Raw genomic sequence first — 19605 nt, 5'->3', positions numbered from 1 at the left:
TCGCTCAGGAGACGCAGAAGCTGTTGAATCCACTGGCTCTGCCAGCAACTGCTCTGCCAGTTTTGTCTGCGCTCCTGAAACCAGGCCTACTCATGCTCTTCCTCAGTATTAACTCATCCTTCTGGAAAGGCACACATTTAATCAGATTCCACATAGGCTGATATCCTACTATTATTACCAAATAGCTTGGCAATAATAGCATATTGCAAAATACCAAACTGAGTAATCTATTATAACTGGCTACTAGTATAAATAACTCTCAGCCTGTTGCTGTGGCATTTTATTACCTATTTTTCCCAATCTCAAGATGAACTTAGGAAGTTAGCCTTTGAAAGCAGGTACCCCAAAATAATAGCCAGGAGGACCACGTAGACAATATCACTGATGAAAGTGGATTTAGTGCTTCTGAACCAGTGTCTGCTAGAAAGCAAACTCCTTCAAGTTGGTATGTACAAAGTATGTGCAGTATTATGTGTGCACTCCTCAATTTTGAAGGTGAGACACGTGGTGGAAATTTCAGTGATTCAATTCTTTATTTAAATCCTTGTCAACCTTTGTATTAGCCAAGAAGCCAGCTCTAGCTATGAAGTTTCCTATATCATTGCTGGCCTAACTCTACTTTTTTTTTATACACACACACATACATATATATATATATATATATATATAATATAYACACACACACACACACACACATACATATATGTATATTATTTGAGAGTTCATTCTTGAATAAAACATAGCAAAATCAAGCCCTTTCAAAGACCGAAGAATTTCCTTCCATTTTTCATACCCTTTTCGTAGTGCAAACTTCTTTGTTGCTGTACAGCAGTAATTCAGGAAGAATGCAGTCATACCCCAGTGGATTTCATTATCCTTTGGAAACCTATGACATCGTGGAGGAGGCAAACCTCCTTCTTTTGCAAAAGACCCTGAAGGCCATAATCATTAAGGTCCCTCTGGACTCCTTCTGACATACTGTTTCATCAAATAAAATGGGAGTGGGAGAAACACAGACAGAGCATTGCCAACAATATTTTCTTAACAAATTAGAAAGGCAGTGTTTGATAAGGCTTGGCCTCTGGACAAGTTTTGGGGAATACCATTAACATATACATTTACTCTAACCTTTCCTTTGTATCCCAATAATGTTGCATACTTTAAAATGGCAAATTCTTACATAGGATAGTTAGTGATTTTCTCATTTAAATTTGGTCTGCTCTCCCTATTTTTTATGTGGAGTGTGGCATKTGACATCTATCTACATTAGCTTAATTACCTTACTATCTGCTTCTCATTTTTAAATTATTAAAATGGAGATATAAGTGGCAGCATGATAATTTGTAATATTTTCAGTATACTGAATGATAAATACCAAGCAGACTAAACCCCCAGCACTGTACATGTCTGGAATTATCACAGTGGCTGTAGGCATGACAATGACAAATAAACAAAGGAACAAAAGAGGACAGTGTCATTTGAAAACCTGGAACTTAACTGTCCGTTGTGCTTGGACACAGTCCATTTTAAAAATCAGTTTTGTGGGTAAAGTCAATTCTAGACGAAAGCTGGTAACAACAACRCTTGCTTAATAAACCACACTTAAAGACACGACAATGCATCTTCAATGCATCTTACACATCTGTCACTTCAGTGAAGTGCCCAGTGAGGGGCAGTCAGTTAAAGACTTTTTTAATAACTAGTTAGGACTAATGCAGAGATGATGCTACTCACATTGCTTGCAGTATCTTCCAAGATGTGAAACCACATCTCTAGATATGAAAGGCCGGTGCATTCAGTGGAGCAGTGCGCTCATACCGTCAGAGACCTACAGCTTACAGAGCGTACTGACATAGGTTTATTACATTGAAAGTGCAAAGCTGTGGAGTTGTTCACAGTCCCTTTTCCTCTGATGCTATTTGCTCAAATAACATCTGAATCCTATGAAAAAATATAAATAGCTGTAAATGATTGTGTCACTACCTACAATTCTYGTGTAAAAGCAGTGGTGCTGTTTGAACTGAAGCACAGTCCTTATGTGGAATAAATCATTGTCCTAACAAAAACCACTGAAGTTGAGAATGCAAACACTGAAGACTGCTAGAGCATTGCCAGCTTGCTGACAACTTTAATCCTACCTGCCTGTCCAGGGTAGCTTTTGGTACCGTATCAAGACAACATAACAAATTTACTCCAACCACCAGCCAAAAAGCAAGAATGAAAGGGTGCCTAGAACAGAAATTAATAGAAAGAGAAGATGGGGGAGAAACGATATCTAGCTGAACCTTTTCAAATCTTAATAAAGTCCTGAAACAGATTGAATAAAAAAAAGGTAACCGATTTTTGTTTCATCTTAATGGATTTCTGCAAGAACGGGTTTGCGAGAGCASAGTGCAGATGGTGACCTGCCAAGTGACTCAGCAAAAATAGCTGCTGGGGGAAAAGCGAGGAAGGATGGTGCAAATTTACAGTATTTCAATCACTTTCTGTTCAAAAATAGTTTACTAGAAAAAAGAGATTCCCTATGCACTGCACCTTCCCTATTATCAAAAGCGATCGCTCCCTGCTCATTGCAGCAGTAGTTGCTTGCAGACGAAGCTTGCGCGTTGCTAACCGGGCCAGCCAGCAGCCCTGAAAGGTATTATCCACACGGTTTAAAGAAATCTATGAGAAAATACATAAAAATTCTCTACAGCATGAGAAGGAACAGATTTCAAAGAAAAGAAACATTTTGTTCAGGTTGTTACCTTGTGCTTGCATCTGAATTTGAATTTCCTAGCTTAAAGGTGAGCAACATTACTTGATTAGTATGATCTATAATACATAAGTAAGTAAGTAAGTAAGTGAAAGCTAGCCTCTCTCGAGCATATTTCTCTCAAACCTTCCCTGAATATCCAGCTCCATGCTGTTTTCTACACCCTACCATGTATAATTTGAATCACTGAGTATCACCCTAACCAGGACAGGAACTGTGATTTTATTTTATATGCCAAAAAAAATTCTTATGGTACTATATACAAATTTTTACAAAAATAACTAACACGAGCCCAATCCTGCCATCAACACTCAAAAAATTCTTGACTTCAGTGGCAGAATTTGGAGATGTGGCTGTTTGCCCACAGTGTCTATGAGTCTATTTTCTTTCAGCAGATTGCTGTGAGCCTGCTCAAGCACTTGCATGAAAGGGTGATGCCCCTGCATGAGCATGTCCCTCTGCCATGCAAGTCCATCGTGCTCTGCTATGCAGCCTGTATTCAGCTACACCACCAGCTCCGCTCCCACTTTACTGACAGATATTACCTGAAATGAAGGTACTTTGCAAACAGTGTTCAGATAGCCAGCTATTTTCTCTTCCTTTTCTATATACTACTGTTAACCGCACAAGAGAAAAAGTTGTACTTCTTTGCTGGAAAACATAAATTTGCTCAGAGCTTCAGTTTAGCAAATACCTTTACAGTTTTGCTCCAGTTACAGCCCCAGAATTAGGTAAAGCAACTGTAGAGAAAGAGTTTCAGCAGATCCATACATTCCTGCAAGACACTGAGCAATATGAGGTTGAGTTCCTTCAATTGACAATGGAAGTATGGGAATACAGTGTACCAGCAATCCATAAAATGGTGGCTACTTCTCTGAAATCATTAGCTGACTCATTAAGGTAGACAGAATGGTAACAAGGATCACTGTAATCAGTAACTTTCACAGCTAGTTAAATGATTTTCCAGTTACAGAGGGCAACAGCAAGAAAAGAAAAAAAACAAAAGTAAAGCGATTTCCAGAGAAAAATGTGTACAATTCTGTCATTGCATAAGGGGTTTGAAATCACTGTATTCAGTGACCATGTTTTCTGGTATGAACTTTGTCAGAAAGTAACATGGAAAAAATCAAACTTCTCACTGGTCCGATATTCATACTACTAGCCAGCCTGAGAGACAACATCTTATTCCATCAGTAGTCAGTGAGACAATATTCTCAGAATAAGGTACTGCTTGATGAGAAAAGGAGACAGAATCAAGCCCTAAGGAATTATTCAATAATTACATATTAATATCTTTTACTCTGAATAATGTTTATCTTCATTATGATCAACACATTTTTTGCATTTTGTTGATTACTGTAATATCTGAGCATCTTCCATTACTTCCCTAAGCAATACAACTAACAACCGTCAGGTGTTTCTCCTTCCTTCCTTTTTCCAATCTCTTCTTGTTGGTTTTTGGAGAGGTTTTGTTTTGAGACTGGGTGTTGGCGATTTTTGCTTTGCTTGTAATTAGACATTTTGCTAAATATTTGTGCTCTGTTTATGAATGAGACTATCAACAGAACAAACAATTTCATGATAATTATAGACCATAAATCCTGAAGTACTAATTGTGCTAGCAATGTGAAGTATTTCATCARGTTCAATAGTAATATTCTACAGCCCTGTGTACACGCTGTGCTCTTTCTCTTTGCTGATATCATAACGACTTGCAGCAGCAAATAATCTGAAGTGCCTCTGACATTTTATTATGCTCCAAATGTAAATTTCATGTTTAACTGGTATTTTCTGTAGTAATATTCACATTACCATTCCTGCTTTAATCAGTTCCTGATCCAGCTACAAATAAGATGACAAATAAATCAGAGGGAAAAAATGACATTATAACAAACCATGATTGAAAAACAGTATTACAAGCATTACCCATTGACTCAATACCCCCAGGCAAAATCACATGTAATGATATTGATGCAAAATAGTGCAGTAGAATTTATTCTAATAATTCTGGGCATGAATAAATTTTGAGTGTAATAGAAGCCAGAATCATAAATTCTTATTTCATTTTATGACTGGACATGTCCTGTGCTTTTAATCAAAAATGCCATAGTTGAATGTTTCACTCTGTAACTATTCTGTAACTGTAGATTAGAAATAACTTATAGATTTAGACATATTAAATTTCTGAACAACCACAAGTCGATTCACTGAGTAAAATAGATTAATCAGGCTCATATTAGGATATCCTAGGCAGCTATCCTAACAAAACATCTTCAGGCTTAAAGTAATCTACTTCGCCTTCCTATATACAATCAAAGTACTTATTGCAAGCAGCTTTGATGAAGGAGAAACAGAAAGACCAGTGCTAAAGAGCTGACAATTTGGTACTCTGAGAAATAAAATATTAAATAACATTAATATTAACTTTTAACTTAACTGAAGAAACACTTTTTTCTTTTGCTAAAATTAATTTGTAAACACAAAATAGAACTATTCTCTGTTTAAAATGACAGATGCATTGTTGCTTTGTTGCAAGACACTAAATAGCTATGTATCCATCTCCCATTATGATTTTAACAATTAAAAATATTCCACAATAAATAAAGACAATAATATATTACCATTCAGAATAGGAGAACATATTTTCAGTTTTGGGCACACAAAGGCAAGAGGAACTTGGAACTTCCGATCTGACAGCCAGGCTAAGTTTTAACATATTAAATAACAAATTGGTGTACACAAAGAACAGAGCTTCCTTGCAAATAATAGGAATACTGTATTTTTTGCCCCCTATAGTCCTCTGACAATCTGTATCCTGTCACAAAGCCATTGAAATGATTAACATGGACTACTTGCTTTTCCAGGTTCGCTGTATTTCTGTTTTGCTTGAAGACTATGATATTTACAGTAGCTTTACTTTGTCAAATACTGTTTAGCTGGCTCATTATATTTGTCTTTATAAAGCTTCATATGAATGACTGAAACAAGAAAAATGCACAGCACCCCAGATTTTACTAAGCACAGTTGATGATCTCCCGATGTCCCTTCCAACCTGAACCATTCTGTGATTCTGTGTTGAGTGTAATTTATATAGGGTTATTATAAACAAACTATTTTGAAAGAACATTAGGAAGATTGCAAAGCCAAAGACCTGCAATTTAAGACATCCCAAAATGTGGTTGTTTGCATTTTAACCTTAATTCAGTTTTCTAATGTATATGCATTGAGACACAGAGTTCTTGTTCTCGAAAGGAATCCTGCTTCCTTCAATTCTTGTAACATATTTAGTCTTTTTTCACTAGGCAGGAAATACACTGTGTCACAGGGCTCACAATTATTTCATGACAGCACTGATGGGAATCTTGGGCTGCAGACTAATGTGGGACCAACCTGGGAGAGAGCTCCATCTCTTCCCTGCTTATCTGTTGAGTCTAGCCTTGGTCTCTCCCCTCAGATTTCTCATGTAACTTCGGGCTCTACCAGGCCATATCCAGAGTAAACCGAGATAAACTCAGTTTGCTCAGTTATTTGGGGTAATCAAAAGTTTACCCAGTCCTTGCTTCCAGCTTAGAGCATTAGCCTGATGAATTTATTAATTTTTTTAGTCTACCAAACTTCCACTCATATGTCTGCCCAGTCATTCTTTTACCTGCCCCTTTTCGACTCACTCTCTGTTGAAGGAACCCAGCTTCTTCTCTGCACTGCAACTGCGAATCACATATACCCTTTCTCCCCATATGCGGAGGAGACTCATTCCCCATCGCTTTGTGCAGCCACTCCTAAGCTCTACACTTCCTCATCAGATCTGTGCATCCATCCCAAACTTTCATTCTCACTCCCACTCCATATCCCATTTCTCCCTCTGGCCCTTCAGTCCTACCTTTTCCAGCTTCCTCTTTACCCAGCTTCTTCTTAATTGGTTTCTTCTCTTCACTTTTAACAGGAAATCTGAGGCTACATTACCTGTCCCACATTCAATAACATTCCTGAGCACAGGTGAAATGAAAAACTTGAAAATGATTTGCTCTGTACTGCCCTAGAAACTRAAATAGTCAAAATATTTTGGATCTGCACATATTTACACATTTTGAGAGCTCTCTCTTTTCACTAACAGTCCAGGCTTCACTGAACACACCATGCAAAGGAAACAGCAATTAGGTATATTTATCTTTGTGTTAGGTGTACAACTTGCTATTACAAAGGGATTAAATTTAGATAAATAGATACATGAATTACATACAGGCTTTGTAAAAATGACCTATTGTATGTGATTTGTGAGACATTTAAACTGCTAAGAGAACGCTGGGGAGAAGCACACTTTGGAAGAAAATGCATAATCATTTTTTATTTATCAAGGGTAAAAAGTAGATTATTTTAATTCTTAATTATTAAAAACAGACCAGGTGCAAAAAGAACAAATCCCTCAAATCCCAAATGCAATTGCCACTTTGCTGAGAGATAAAAGAATTGGAAAGAAAATGAAAGTATGTGCATCTGTTTGCAGTGACTCAGTGCTTAGTTGTAGTAATGATTATTTGAACAGCTCTGATCACATTGGAAATCAATATTATAAACTTTGGATCTTTATGTTTACTTTAGTTTTAATCCAGTCATTATTGCAGCCATCTAAAGCAAACTCTGCAGCTGCAGCATGTTTAATTCATCAAGACGTTCAAGGCTGACTGTCTCACTGTTATAACTTCATAATTTTAGAGCAGCATCTGCCAAAATAAGACTATAACATTCAGTTTTTAAAGAATCTTAAAAAAAAAAGTCTCCTTAACTCTGCAAAGAAAATTTCTGCAGGTATCTTCTTTCAGTGAAAGACTGCAGAATAAACATTGTCAGATGACACAAAAAAACTAATTTTGAGACTATAGCTATTGAACACACAGCTAAACACACATATGAATACCACATGTCTTTATGTAATAAAATGAAGGCATAGTCATAGCCAGCTCTTCTCCCCAGTGATGTACGTTTTTGAGATGTCACATATTGGGTAGAGACAGAATGCTTGGAAAACAAAACTGGCTTTTTGTTAAGGGACCTGTTTACAAAGAAGGAGGAAGTGCAGGTGACAATCCAGCCATCTGCAGCCTGTCTGGCTTCCTCAGGGCTGCTTCTATCCTGTACTGTCCCAAGTCCTGTGCAGCTGTAGCTTTCCTTTTAACTATTTTTACTATTGTTTTTAATTTTGCATGTGAATGTACTAACCAGTCCAACCTACAGATATAACTTTTCCCACCAACACAGTCACTGTCATTAGAGCTTATTAATCCCTAAAGTTATTTAATTTATCTAGTCTAGACTGTTACCAGACTGTACCACATTTTGTTGTCCTTGACCACATTTTGTTGATGCCTTGCTACTCATACTCCTTTCTTCTGACTCCACTACATCAGAGACTTTTCTAAAATTGTGTTAGTGAGTCTTGGTCATGGCCTTCACTGCCAGTACTTTTGCTTTTGTTTCATCCCATTCTTGTCATATGACTTATACTTGACTACAACTGATTGGCTCCCTTTTACTCTGAAAAGTGAGGGTTTTTTCCTCATGATTTTCCATTCTTACTCCCTAGTCACTGTAGCTGCCTACTTGATTTGGTTTTGTGTTGACAGCGTCTACACACAGTCTGTTCTGCTCTGCTGTAGTGCACTCGCCTCCCCACAAGCAGATCCCTGGTTGTCAGGACTCGCAGCCTGTCATTCGAAGAGGACAGCTGTGTTCTGACTTTTCCTTAGAAGGGGTTAGGACTGAAGAATCTCCTTCTGATTTTGTGCATTATACACTCTCACACCGATCCACATCGCTGGATGCCTCGTGGGTTTGTCTCAAGCTTATTTCATCAGAAGTTGTGACATGTAGAGTGTATTTTATCAGCTCTTCAGTTTGCTATGATCATCATTTACTTCCATTTACAAAAGCATTCTGCCTTTGAGAGTGCCTATCTCCCTCCTCATCAGATAAAAGGGGATAATCCCCTGTGATACTTGCTGCTTACAACCCGACCACTCCTGATTTTACCTCTGGCTCCTTCTTTCTTTGAAGGTTTCCCAGACTAAGAGAATCTTTGATGCAGAGCTCAGCAGTACATGGTCCTTTCTGTTCACCAGTTTTTGTAACTCCACATGATAGCATCTCCTGTTTGGTTTCCTATTGACAGCCTGAATTTCTCCACTAGCTTTAGAATATTTTTATTATGTAGCATCACATTTCTCTAGCCTAATACTGCTATTTATCCATGTTGCCTGTTTTATCCTGCAGAAAGTTTAACAAGCCAGCTAGAATCAAATTGGTCATTGATTTGATAGCATTGTCAAAAGCACAACAGCTGAATGACTGGTAGGCTGCTTCTGCAGTGTCTGAAAAAAATCTTCGGATCATTTAGAGTCACAGAGCAGATAACCACTTCTTTTGAAAACTTGTTATCCTCACATATTACAGTCTCTGAAATTTGTTCCCTGAAAGRGTGGTTGCAGCATGGGGATTCAGTTTAACAAACCAGTACAAGAAACAAATAGTTTAGCTGTAGTAGCCCAGAGCCCCGTGCAGGTTTGTTTAAAGTCTCCTTTCCTCTAAAAATTGACTGGAAGTGCTTTTAAGAAATTTCTGTCACATTGGCTGCCTGCAGAAAATGAGATTCTGAAACCCACTCGTCAATGCTGCTTTTGACCTGAATCTCTTTGCAAAAGCAGAACAGTGCCTGTAGTCAATAATGTGGGCCAATGCACTACTTCACTTGGCCTAGCCAAAAGTACCTTTGCTCTTCAACCATACTTGTTTGTTACTAGGAACCTGCATCAATTTTAGATCGATAGGTATGGGCTCTTCTCTTACAGAGATTGAATTTCAACATGTGCCGCTATTGAAAGTATTTCTCTGTGTTAATTTCTTAAAACAATAACAGTGATTTACTGGAACTTCTGAATGAGAAAGATGACTCACAAGAGCCATATATGAAGAACTGAAATAACAGGCTGATTTCCTCAATGGTTTACCAGGTCTTTTCAAGCACTTAGTTTTCAAGTTTGGGTTTTTTTTTTTTAAAAAAGCTTGAGACGTAAGGCACCAGAGAATGTTGCAGAAAAACACTGACTGCATTTATATTAAATTTTCCACTGTTTGAGCTGTTTGAGTACTGGAGCATAACTTCTCTATTTTTGCAGTAGCTTCTGATTCTACACACTAACTTAATGATAAGGAAAGCAGCACATAGTTCTTGCTTTGTAGCTGTACCCAAGTTCTGCTTTTGTTAACTCGCTCTGCAAGAGACAAGCCCTCCCCAGCCCTGCAGACCAGGGCGATGCGTGGCAGTAGAACTTGAGACCACATCTGTGCAGTGCTCAGTTGCACAAGATGCCTCCAGGCACCAGCACACAAGGACTGTTTTGGAAAAAAAAAAAAAAAGGAGAAAAGGACAGAGAATTTATCACATCATAGCTCTTCCAGCCTCTCTCTCTTGCAGGTCTCATTACAGAGAGATTACTTGAAGGAATAAGGAAATAATCTGTTTCTTTAAATGCTTTCTGGCAAAACATTGGTTACTTGTGTTCTTTACATTCTTTTAGAATTTATTCTAGTAGAGCTATGTTATCTTTTGTCTTGCTTTGGACACCTTTTGTGTAGATGGATTATACTGGTTGCATATTTGTGGCTACTGTAACCTTTAAACCCCTACAAGCAGATTAGGATAAAGGATGCATTTACACAACAAATTCAAATTGAGATCTTAGGATGAAAACACTCTTCCTAAACTAGTTTTATTCTATCACAAAGAGTAAGATTAGCTGGGCAGTACAGAAAGCCAGCAAAAACAGTAGTAACAAATTCAGTGCCAGTAAAAGTCGTCTGGGGACCTTGATATATTCTCCAGTTTTTAGTCTATGCTAAATTCTCATTTTATTTGAGCTAGTTAGCTTAAAGTCAACATGGAAATGTTTACCTAGGCTGCAATCACACCTTCATTTGGCTTTACAGATATATGCAAAGAAAGACAGGGCAAGCCCTGCTTCAAGAGCTAAAGAATTTTCTTAAGCAGGAATCCTTTCTGAAGGCAAGTGATCTGTGCAATCCTGATGGTGATTATTGCATGCATGTCATCTTCACAGTGTGGTACTAAGAAATCCCAGCAAAACATTTGCCTTTCATATTTATACCAGTTTCCTGAAGAAAAGTAAGTATTCTCTTAAAAATGGTTGTCAGGGTAGGGTTTTACTGTTTTCATTGCAACTGTAGGGCAATTAATATTTTGCAAAGCTGGTTCCCATTAAGAAGTTTTCAGGGCATCTTTTGAATTTGCTATTCAGACTAGTTATGTAAACCACCTCTCTAGCTATTGAGCAACAAAAAAGCATTTAATGCCATTCAAATTCACACAAAGGTTTTTAAATGCAAAACTGTCATCAATCATATACAATCTTCTGCACAGAGTGTCACATTTTTTCCAATATTTCTTTAACAATAGAAAACATTACAGCAGCTATTTCACATCTTAAATTTTCATAGGACATAGGACTAATAACTGCTTTCTACTCCAATGACTTTTCAAAATAACTCTGAGCTTGTAACCTTATCCTTACAAAAGCCCAACAACCTACAACGCTGGTATAAGAACATTCATATGCTAATAATTTAATCAATTTATTATACACTAGGAACGCCAGCTGCTCTTTTACAGAAAAGCAATACTAATTATTTACATCATTTTATTTCACTGTCTTGAACTGCCAAAAGTAATAATTGCAGTAAAAAGTGATTTTTTGAAACATCATTGGGAAAATATATGGATTTATACAAGATGAAAGTCTAAATACTACAAGATAAACCCAATCCTCAACTCCTATAATCAGCCGGAGGATCTCAGCTGCATAGTGGTTATCAAGCTGAAGGAAAGAGATACTTTCTACAAGGCCATCATCCATCTGGGGAGTTGTTCCACACTTCATCCCTAAAATTCTTCCTCCACAAAACAGGGATAGAGAAGTACCTGCAGCATCTTATTTCTTCTATCCCATCCTTCCTCTTACCCCACCTCTCATTCATCCCGACTTCCACATGGTCCCTGGTGTTCTCAAAAGATAATGATTTGAGGAAATATATCGTTAAGAACTTCTGGCACCACCAGGCGAAACTATTTTATGCAGAGACTTGTAACCCTTTTCCATTTCATAAGACATCTCAGAAACTGAATGCAGCAGACTTCTGCCAGGCTTTTTGGCTCTGAGAAACTGCTGAACAGCAAGTGGTGTCCAGAACACTAAATACACCTTGAATAAAAGGAAAGAGCAATAAAGAATCCCACCACAGGTGCCACTGGGTGAATGTGCAAAGTACAGAGGAGAAGTCTTAAACATCCTTCTCTTCTGTAGCTACAAGCAATAGTTTCCAGTAAAATCTAGAACAGCCAAAAAGCAGCTTACTTTCTGATAATGGATTCTGAAGCCTTTGGTAATGATACTARTTTTCAACCAGTTTAGGCAAGGGAGGTTAACTATGAAGTAGTAGTTAAAATAGTTGAGAAATCCTGCATTTCATAAAAATCAAGTTTATCAAGGGTGAAAGTGGTAGAGTTTGGGGGTTTGCACAGCATAGGAGATCTTTCAAAAGCATCTTCTGTACTCATGAAGTTTGGGGCATTATTTGTTCCTCATGCTCATTGCTATACAAAATCAGAAAATACGGTTTCTGCTGGCTGAGGAACAATTGGATTGCAACTTCTTAGGATTTCTAGAGAGAAGACAATTCTAGGGAACAATCTTTCTACTTAAGATGTGTATAGTCCCACAAACAATGTCCCAGTGCTTCATGAACAGAACTGTTCAGCAAAACTCTCATCAATTTTGTGGGTTTTTTGGAATTTTCCTACTCAAACTTGAGTGTTCCTTAAAAATGATTCAATTATCAAAACATTGCCCTGCAAAAAGGCAAAAAAAAAAAAAAAAGAAGAAGAAGGAGAAAAGAAAAAGGATTCCAGTAGAATCAAACTTACCAGGCGCTTTTAAAAATGCAAGTCTATTTGGGCTCCTGCTGGCTTGCCCATCTTCTCAACAACCTGCCTGACAGGCTACTGGGATCCTGAGTTCAAATAAGTCATTTTAATTATATCAGAGCCTTGCTCCCCTAAGCTTATTGGCTCCATGATCCTGGAGCAGCCAGCCAAGCTGACCGCCTTAGAGCTTGCAGCCCCAAGAGCTGTCTGATCTTCAGGGGTTTGGAACAGTCTGATGTGTGGATTGTTTCCAAAGCTGATATTCAAAAAGCATTTCACTTTACAGAAAATGTCAACATTTTGACTTTCTCTATGATCAGGAAAGAAAAAGCAAATTTTGAATGATCAAAATTCTTCGTTAAACAATTGCTCTTTTTACTTAGAGGGAAAGGCAAAACGCTGAATGATCAAAAACCTTCATTAGACTGAACTAGTTTTTGCCACAGTGGTTAATGACTTATCCTTACTGAACATCTGCATTGTGGGAATTAGATTTTCTGTTGAGAAGTGAGATCAGGGAAGGTTAAGTGGTTCTGTTAAAACTAGAGAGGAAATTTGGCTATATCTGGGACCCAAGCTGTAGGCTAACACTCAAACCTCTGGACCATCCTACCGCCTCAGGCCATATTACAACAATTTATGCTCTCTTTAGTGCACACAGTTGTCACCATCTGTCAAAATGCTTTTTCCTCTCATGCTTTTTTTGAGAGCCAACTCAGGCTTAAAAGGTGGATCAGAAAACCTACAGGGAACACGAAAACCTGAAAATTGTTCGAATATGCCCTCCAATGTCACATGTCTGAAACAGATACGTGATCTTTTGACTAACTATAATCATGGCAGTCTACCAGCCTGACACAGCGTACTGTTACAGACTGATCTGAGAAAAGGCATATGTACTGGCCAAGAGTGGGTTTACTGCAGAGTAAGAAAAGGCACAAATAAGGTAGATCATATCCAGACATTATTTCCAGTCTGCATATGAATGCCTTCCCCACATATTAAGAGCTATTCTTGAATGTTTTCTCTCTTGAGCCAAAAATACCAGCAGTATGTGCAAAGTTTTACACATAAATTTCAGAGTGGTTTGGCTGTGCATTTTTATGACATTTCCAAGTTCAGAGCTTGGACAGTGCACAGCCCTGAAGACTCAAACTGATAAAACCCRACACTATTTTCAACGTGTTCATATAAGCTTTTTCTCACACAGGAATGGAAGCTTGTAGGACAACTGTCTTCACAGTCATCAACATAAACACATCAGATACCAATGACAGGCATATTATCAAAAAATAAAAAAAGAAAATGTGTCAGGTTTTTTTGGAGTACCAGAAGTTAAAACAAAATCAGCTTAAAAAAAAAAATCTTTTCTTGATGAGGAAATCTTTTGGGGGGCTTGAATTTCAATTTAATACTTACAGTCTGGAATCTGACTCAGCTATATTTAGAACTGTTTAATTTTAATTTTGCCAAGTTATGTCTTCCAGAGCTACAGCAGCTCTCTTGCTAACTCACAAGGCCAGACAGATCCTTTGGGGCAAAGAAAACAGCTTTATGACCTGACCTTTTACACCTCTAAGGTGTTGACAACTCTACAGTCATGCTGTGGAATTTGCAGTGGTATTGATAGCACATATGAAAAAGTAGGTGGCAACACAGGGCACATTTGGAGTCTGCAAAACTGAATGACAAAGAGTCAAATTAAGAAGAAAAGGGGGGTTGGGTGAGACTAATCACAGAGATAAAGTCAAGATAGTGTAGAAGGGACAGGCATTTAATGCAACATGTTATGTATATGGTGGAGCAAACTTCAAAGTTAAAGATGATGCTAAGTTTGTAAGCAGACATGGCAGTAGCATTTCATATTCTGAAGAATGACTTTTTTCCTTAATAATTATTCTTTATTCAAAAAAAGCACATACTTCAGTCTCAGAGCCATCTTATGGAAGACCAGTAATTCCAATGCCACATTTAAGAATCCTGCACAATCCCAGTATTTTGATGAAGAGTGCAAAAATCCAATTTTACAAAGCCAGCTGCAGATACTGTTCTTGGTGCCATGCTGTGTGGCAAGGATGCTCTAGCCAACACCACCATGAAGAAGCAACCCACAAATTTTACAGTCCCTGACTCTTATTCTAGCTTGCTGATACTGTAAAAGTAGAGAAGCACCTGCACTTCATGAACAGCTGCTCCTTTCAGGATAGAAAGCCTGGGATTCACCAGCCAGTCTAAAAATCACTTTGAAAAATAAGCAAATATTAAAGCGAAATTAAACCATACATTTATTACCCTCTGATGCAAGAGCAGATGACAGTTATTCAGCTTAGAGACAAGTGTTTAGAAATAAAGGAAAACGGGACTTAGAGCTATATCTTCCTAAATTAAATCCAATAGGTTCTCTCTCCATTTCACCCAGCTAAAAAACTGTCAGGATGCTGTCAGAACTCACTAATGACTGGCCTAGTATATCAAAAATTTTTTTTTGTTCATTGCAAAGAAAATGCCCTCCAAATCTCAGTTTGTGGCAAACTATACATACATACACACACACATTGAAAACTACAGTTCAGACACTGAAATGATGACCACATTACATAAATGCATAACGGAGATCAGTGCATACTCTTATAAGGTTCTGATTAAGTCTAGACACAATGCATGTAGTAACCAAAAATTCTTTTTAGTGGGTTTAGATATGAATGACATGGAGGGATATCATAGCAACTAAAGATGCCGTGGTTTTCATCCTAAACATCTGAATTTTGCTAAGACCCTATTGTTCAGCTAACCTGATCTATGATTTACACAGAAAAATAAAAAAATTGACCTATTTTAGGTAGTATAGGATTCATTCATAAAACAGGAAAAATTTACATTGAGAATTTTATAGGTTCAAGGTTCATAAATATATCATGCCATTTGTCACCAATGCAACAGCAATAATACTATTGTAAGACACTGGGAACATACAATTTCTTTTTCTTCCTGATGGCTGATCAATGAACTCCTTCCTTCTCCAAGTGTGGGAATCATCGTAAGGTTTAAACTCCAGGTGATGTATATCACAGCAGTTTTATACTTCTAGTTGGTACATACAAGTCAACTGAAATATGCTGATTTCCATAACTTTAGGATGCAGCTCTACAGAGACTCAGATTTGAACTGCCAATAATCTTTTTATGAAAAGGAGAGCTGCCAGTTAATTGGTGGTAAATTTTCAATTTCCATTGTGGCAATTTTCATACCAAATGTAGATTTATGAAATGTCTTTTTGATAACAGAATTGAAAAAAAATCTTATTAGTTCAATAGTTGTACTATCTTCCAAAAGCTATAGATATATGAAAGTGATGCACACAAGGAAAAAAAAAAATTCAAGACTGAGGAATAATTTCACAGCATAACTTTGTAACGAGTCCCTGGAGGAAATATCTGTTCCTTTTTTTCCTCTCTGCAAAGCTATGTAATTGATTCCTAACTGCTGTGTTAATGTTCCCTATTCCTGTCAGAGTCCCTTTGGAAATATGTTGAAGTATCCAGGGTTCTCTCCTGATGCAATCCCTTCAATATTGGAGTCTGGGATGCTCTGACACGCATCACTTTTCAGGCAGTGGGCCACAGTGGAAGCTCCAGTGCCAAAGGGCTGATAAATATTAATATAGAAGAAGAATAAAATATACAAAGTTATATTAGAATGTAGAGTAAACCAGGAAACTGTTGTCTTTTATAACAAAAATGAACTAGAAAATCTCACTCTCACTCTCTTCTAGGCACTGTTACATTCTATCAAAAAAAAAAAAAAGTATATTTGCTTTAGAATGGTTTATTAACTTCTTATACCAGCTTGCAGAATTTTAAATGATCACGGGCAAGTGTTAAAATAAATAAATTAATTAACCTGACTCTCCCTGACCTTTCTATCCCTTTTGCATTACATGCACACACGCTCTGTAATAACGTAATTATTAATGTAATAAAAATAAGAAGAAAGAAGCAGAAAGGATCTGGCCCAGTTCTTCAGCTGTATTCCATTGACTGTTACAGAGTCGTGTATGAAAGTCAGTCTGTCTGGACAGAACCAGTGCCATCAGATAACCTCTCTTCTGCGAACAGGAGTGTAACATGCAAAAGATGATGTGATTCAATTTTCACCTGTGGTCTCTAATTAACCTTAATTTAGGGCTGTGTTGCGGGATCTTGAGCAGCCTGCACAACTTTCTGATTACTTTCGGCTTTTCCCATCAGGGAAAGATCTCTTATCACAGGAAAAAGTGTCTATATGAAACACATACGTTCATGTTCTGGCCTAAATTAGATAAAAAAGGTACAAATAAAACATCCACACTTTTGAGTGCTTATCCCAGTCAAATGTTTTTGAAATAAAAGCACTAGAACTACAGAAGGAAATATTCTCTAGTCTTCATAACTAAATAAAAAAGACTATTTCTTGATTTGAGCATGTGCTCCCTGAAAGAGCACTCAAGTTATTAATTATTTTTTCATCATCGATTTGAAGCTTACCTTTGACTTGCTAACCTGATGACCTTAAAAAAATGAATCAGTCTTGGCAACCATGCATCCAGGCCACATAATTTACTGCAAATTTCTCCTCCTCCACCATGGGTTATCATCTCAGTTGTCACAATTACAGACACCACGGCTGTAGCATGCACACTCCAGACTATTACACACTGGGTGGCAGTGTGGAAGGCTTTTTGTTCAAAATGCCCTTTATGAGTAGCTTCATGTGAAATTGCAAGGTTAAAAATAAGAAAAACTTCCTTTGAATTTAACACATTAGACCATAATAGTAGAAGAATACTGACAATGGAGATGGTCTCCCTGCCTTTTTTTTAGAATGACACTTCTTGATAGAAGACACTGTTTTTAGCAGATTAAGACTTCAGTGCTGCCTGGTCTGAAATTCTGCATATTGGGTATCTACCTCAGGCAGGATTTTTTTCTCTTTGTGGAAAATGTAAGCTAAGATAAGTTCTGAGAATTTCTGAGGAAAGCAACAAGGACAAAAACAGTATTCTGCTATGTCAAAAGATTTTGATGACTTCTTTGGAAATCTGTAGTATGTCTGTGTTTTGGAGCAGGAAAAAAAATGACCATGTCTGGGAGAATAAGAAAACAGAGACTTAGCTATTATTTCTGTTATTTCCAGGGGGAGGAAGCAAAGCAAACAGAAAGAGTCCATCTAAAATGGACATTTGATCCATTCATGTAGTTCATTTGACATATGGAAGTCCCAGTTTAAGGACTTTATGGGAGAGAAAGCTCTCTCATAATTTGCTCTGAATTTGCTCTAAAGGCTTGGATGTTTTTCCTTGCCCTTGCCAGAGCGTTCCTGCATGATATTAAGGAAAACTTTGTAAATCTGACTTCCCACTGCCAGCCGTTAGGTCTGTTTTTTTTACTGTTGGACAGTGCAGTGAGACAATGCAACCTGAGACTCAGACATGGAGATTCAGTTCTGCTCAGCTCTGGATGATTCAGTTACAGCTACAGCTGATGGCTTTGGGAAACATGCCACACATATATAAAATTCTACATATTCCTTAGAGTCCTGAGACAGATATCCAGTAGGAAAAAATTCAAGCAAGTCAGTGCAAAACAGGGGGGGACCTCCAAATCAACGGATGCTTTGGCCCTTAAATCTTTTTCTACCTCAATTCTTTATTTGAAGATTTGGAATGAAAAGAGCTCATTTCTTCCCAGAGGGTACTGTGAAGATAAACTCATCATTTAGCTGTGAAACATCCAGTTTAGCRCCAGTGGAAAGCCACATGGAAACTCACACTTCCTTTCCCAGAAGTATTTGAATGGTAGGCGAGATATAGAGTCTAAGCACAATAAAGAAAAGAAATACTGATTGATGCTGCTCGTGAATGAACRGTGCCCCTTTTGCATCATTGAATGTATCAGGGTTCCATGTGAAAAAAGCAAATGTCATGATGTATACATGCAAGTTTTTTTGCACACAAAAAAAATTCTGGATTTCTTAACTTCTTTGTTTTTCACTAATGTAGAAATCTGTTACACACAAAGAACTGTTTAACAGAGCACAAAATAACCTGCAGATAATAAGCTCTGCTATGTTATGTTGAGGCAGAATTTATATTTATATTGAAAACATACAAAATACGGACGTCCTTTCGAAAGAAAGGAAGGCAGTGATATCATACCTGAGGACACGGAGAAGCTTCTCCCTTAGACATTTAATTACATGTCTATCTACTGTGGGATTTAACTTTTTTTTTTTTTTTTTGGAAGCATCTGGTATTGACAATTGCTGGAGACAGGACATTTGACTAAATGAATCATTAGTCCGATCATTTCCCCATGTTTCTATGTGGACTGAGGTTTCTATAGCATCTAAGCCTGACAAGCGCATATGGAGACAGCTGAAGTAGCGTGAGGGATTAGATCACTGCTGATTCTCGCAAACAATGAGAAAATGCTGCATGTAAATAGAGATGCTAAAAGCAGTCCCCATTCTATAAAGAGCCTATAGGAAAGATTAATGTAAAATCTTGACTTGGTACTTTTACCTTTCTCTATAATGACATCAATAAACATTTTCAGTATTGATTTTGCTTCTTATTAAACCAGCCTAATATAAATATAGACATTAAGCCAGATAAATGCAGAGATCAGTGTACCTGCAGCCAAAAGCATTTAAACCAGAATTACTACTGCTTGACCATGACTAGTAAGCCTGGCTAAACAGAATTTCATGTAGACCGACTTCCTAATCCAAGGCTTTAAGAGCAGCATGATCCCTGATGTCCACTTAGTATCTTACCCAAAAGAAATTTCCTCAGGCCTTTTAGTTGAGTCAGTACCAGTCA

At 37.5% G+C, this 19605-nt stretch overlaps 1 protein-coding gene across 1 annotated transcript in view; it reads right to left on the bottom strand.

Annotated features, from left to right (window-relative positions):
• The window catches only part of DNTT (DNA nucleotidylexotransferase), a 96772-nt gene that overhangs the window by 5182 nt on the left and 71985 nt on the right, over window positions 1-19605 (bottom strand). The window lies entirely within an intron of this gene.

Source organism: Apteryx rowi, unplaced genomic scaffold (genome assembly GCF_003343035.1).
Source record: "Apteryx rowi isolate R43461 unplaced genomic scaffold, aptRow1 scaffold_188, whole genome shotgun sequence".
In the NCBI taxonomy this organism is placed as follows: Eukaryota; Metazoa; Chordata; class Aves; order Apterygiformes; family Apterygidae; genus Apteryx; species Apteryx rowi.
This window is presented reverse-complemented; position numbering and strand designations above follow the sequence as displayed.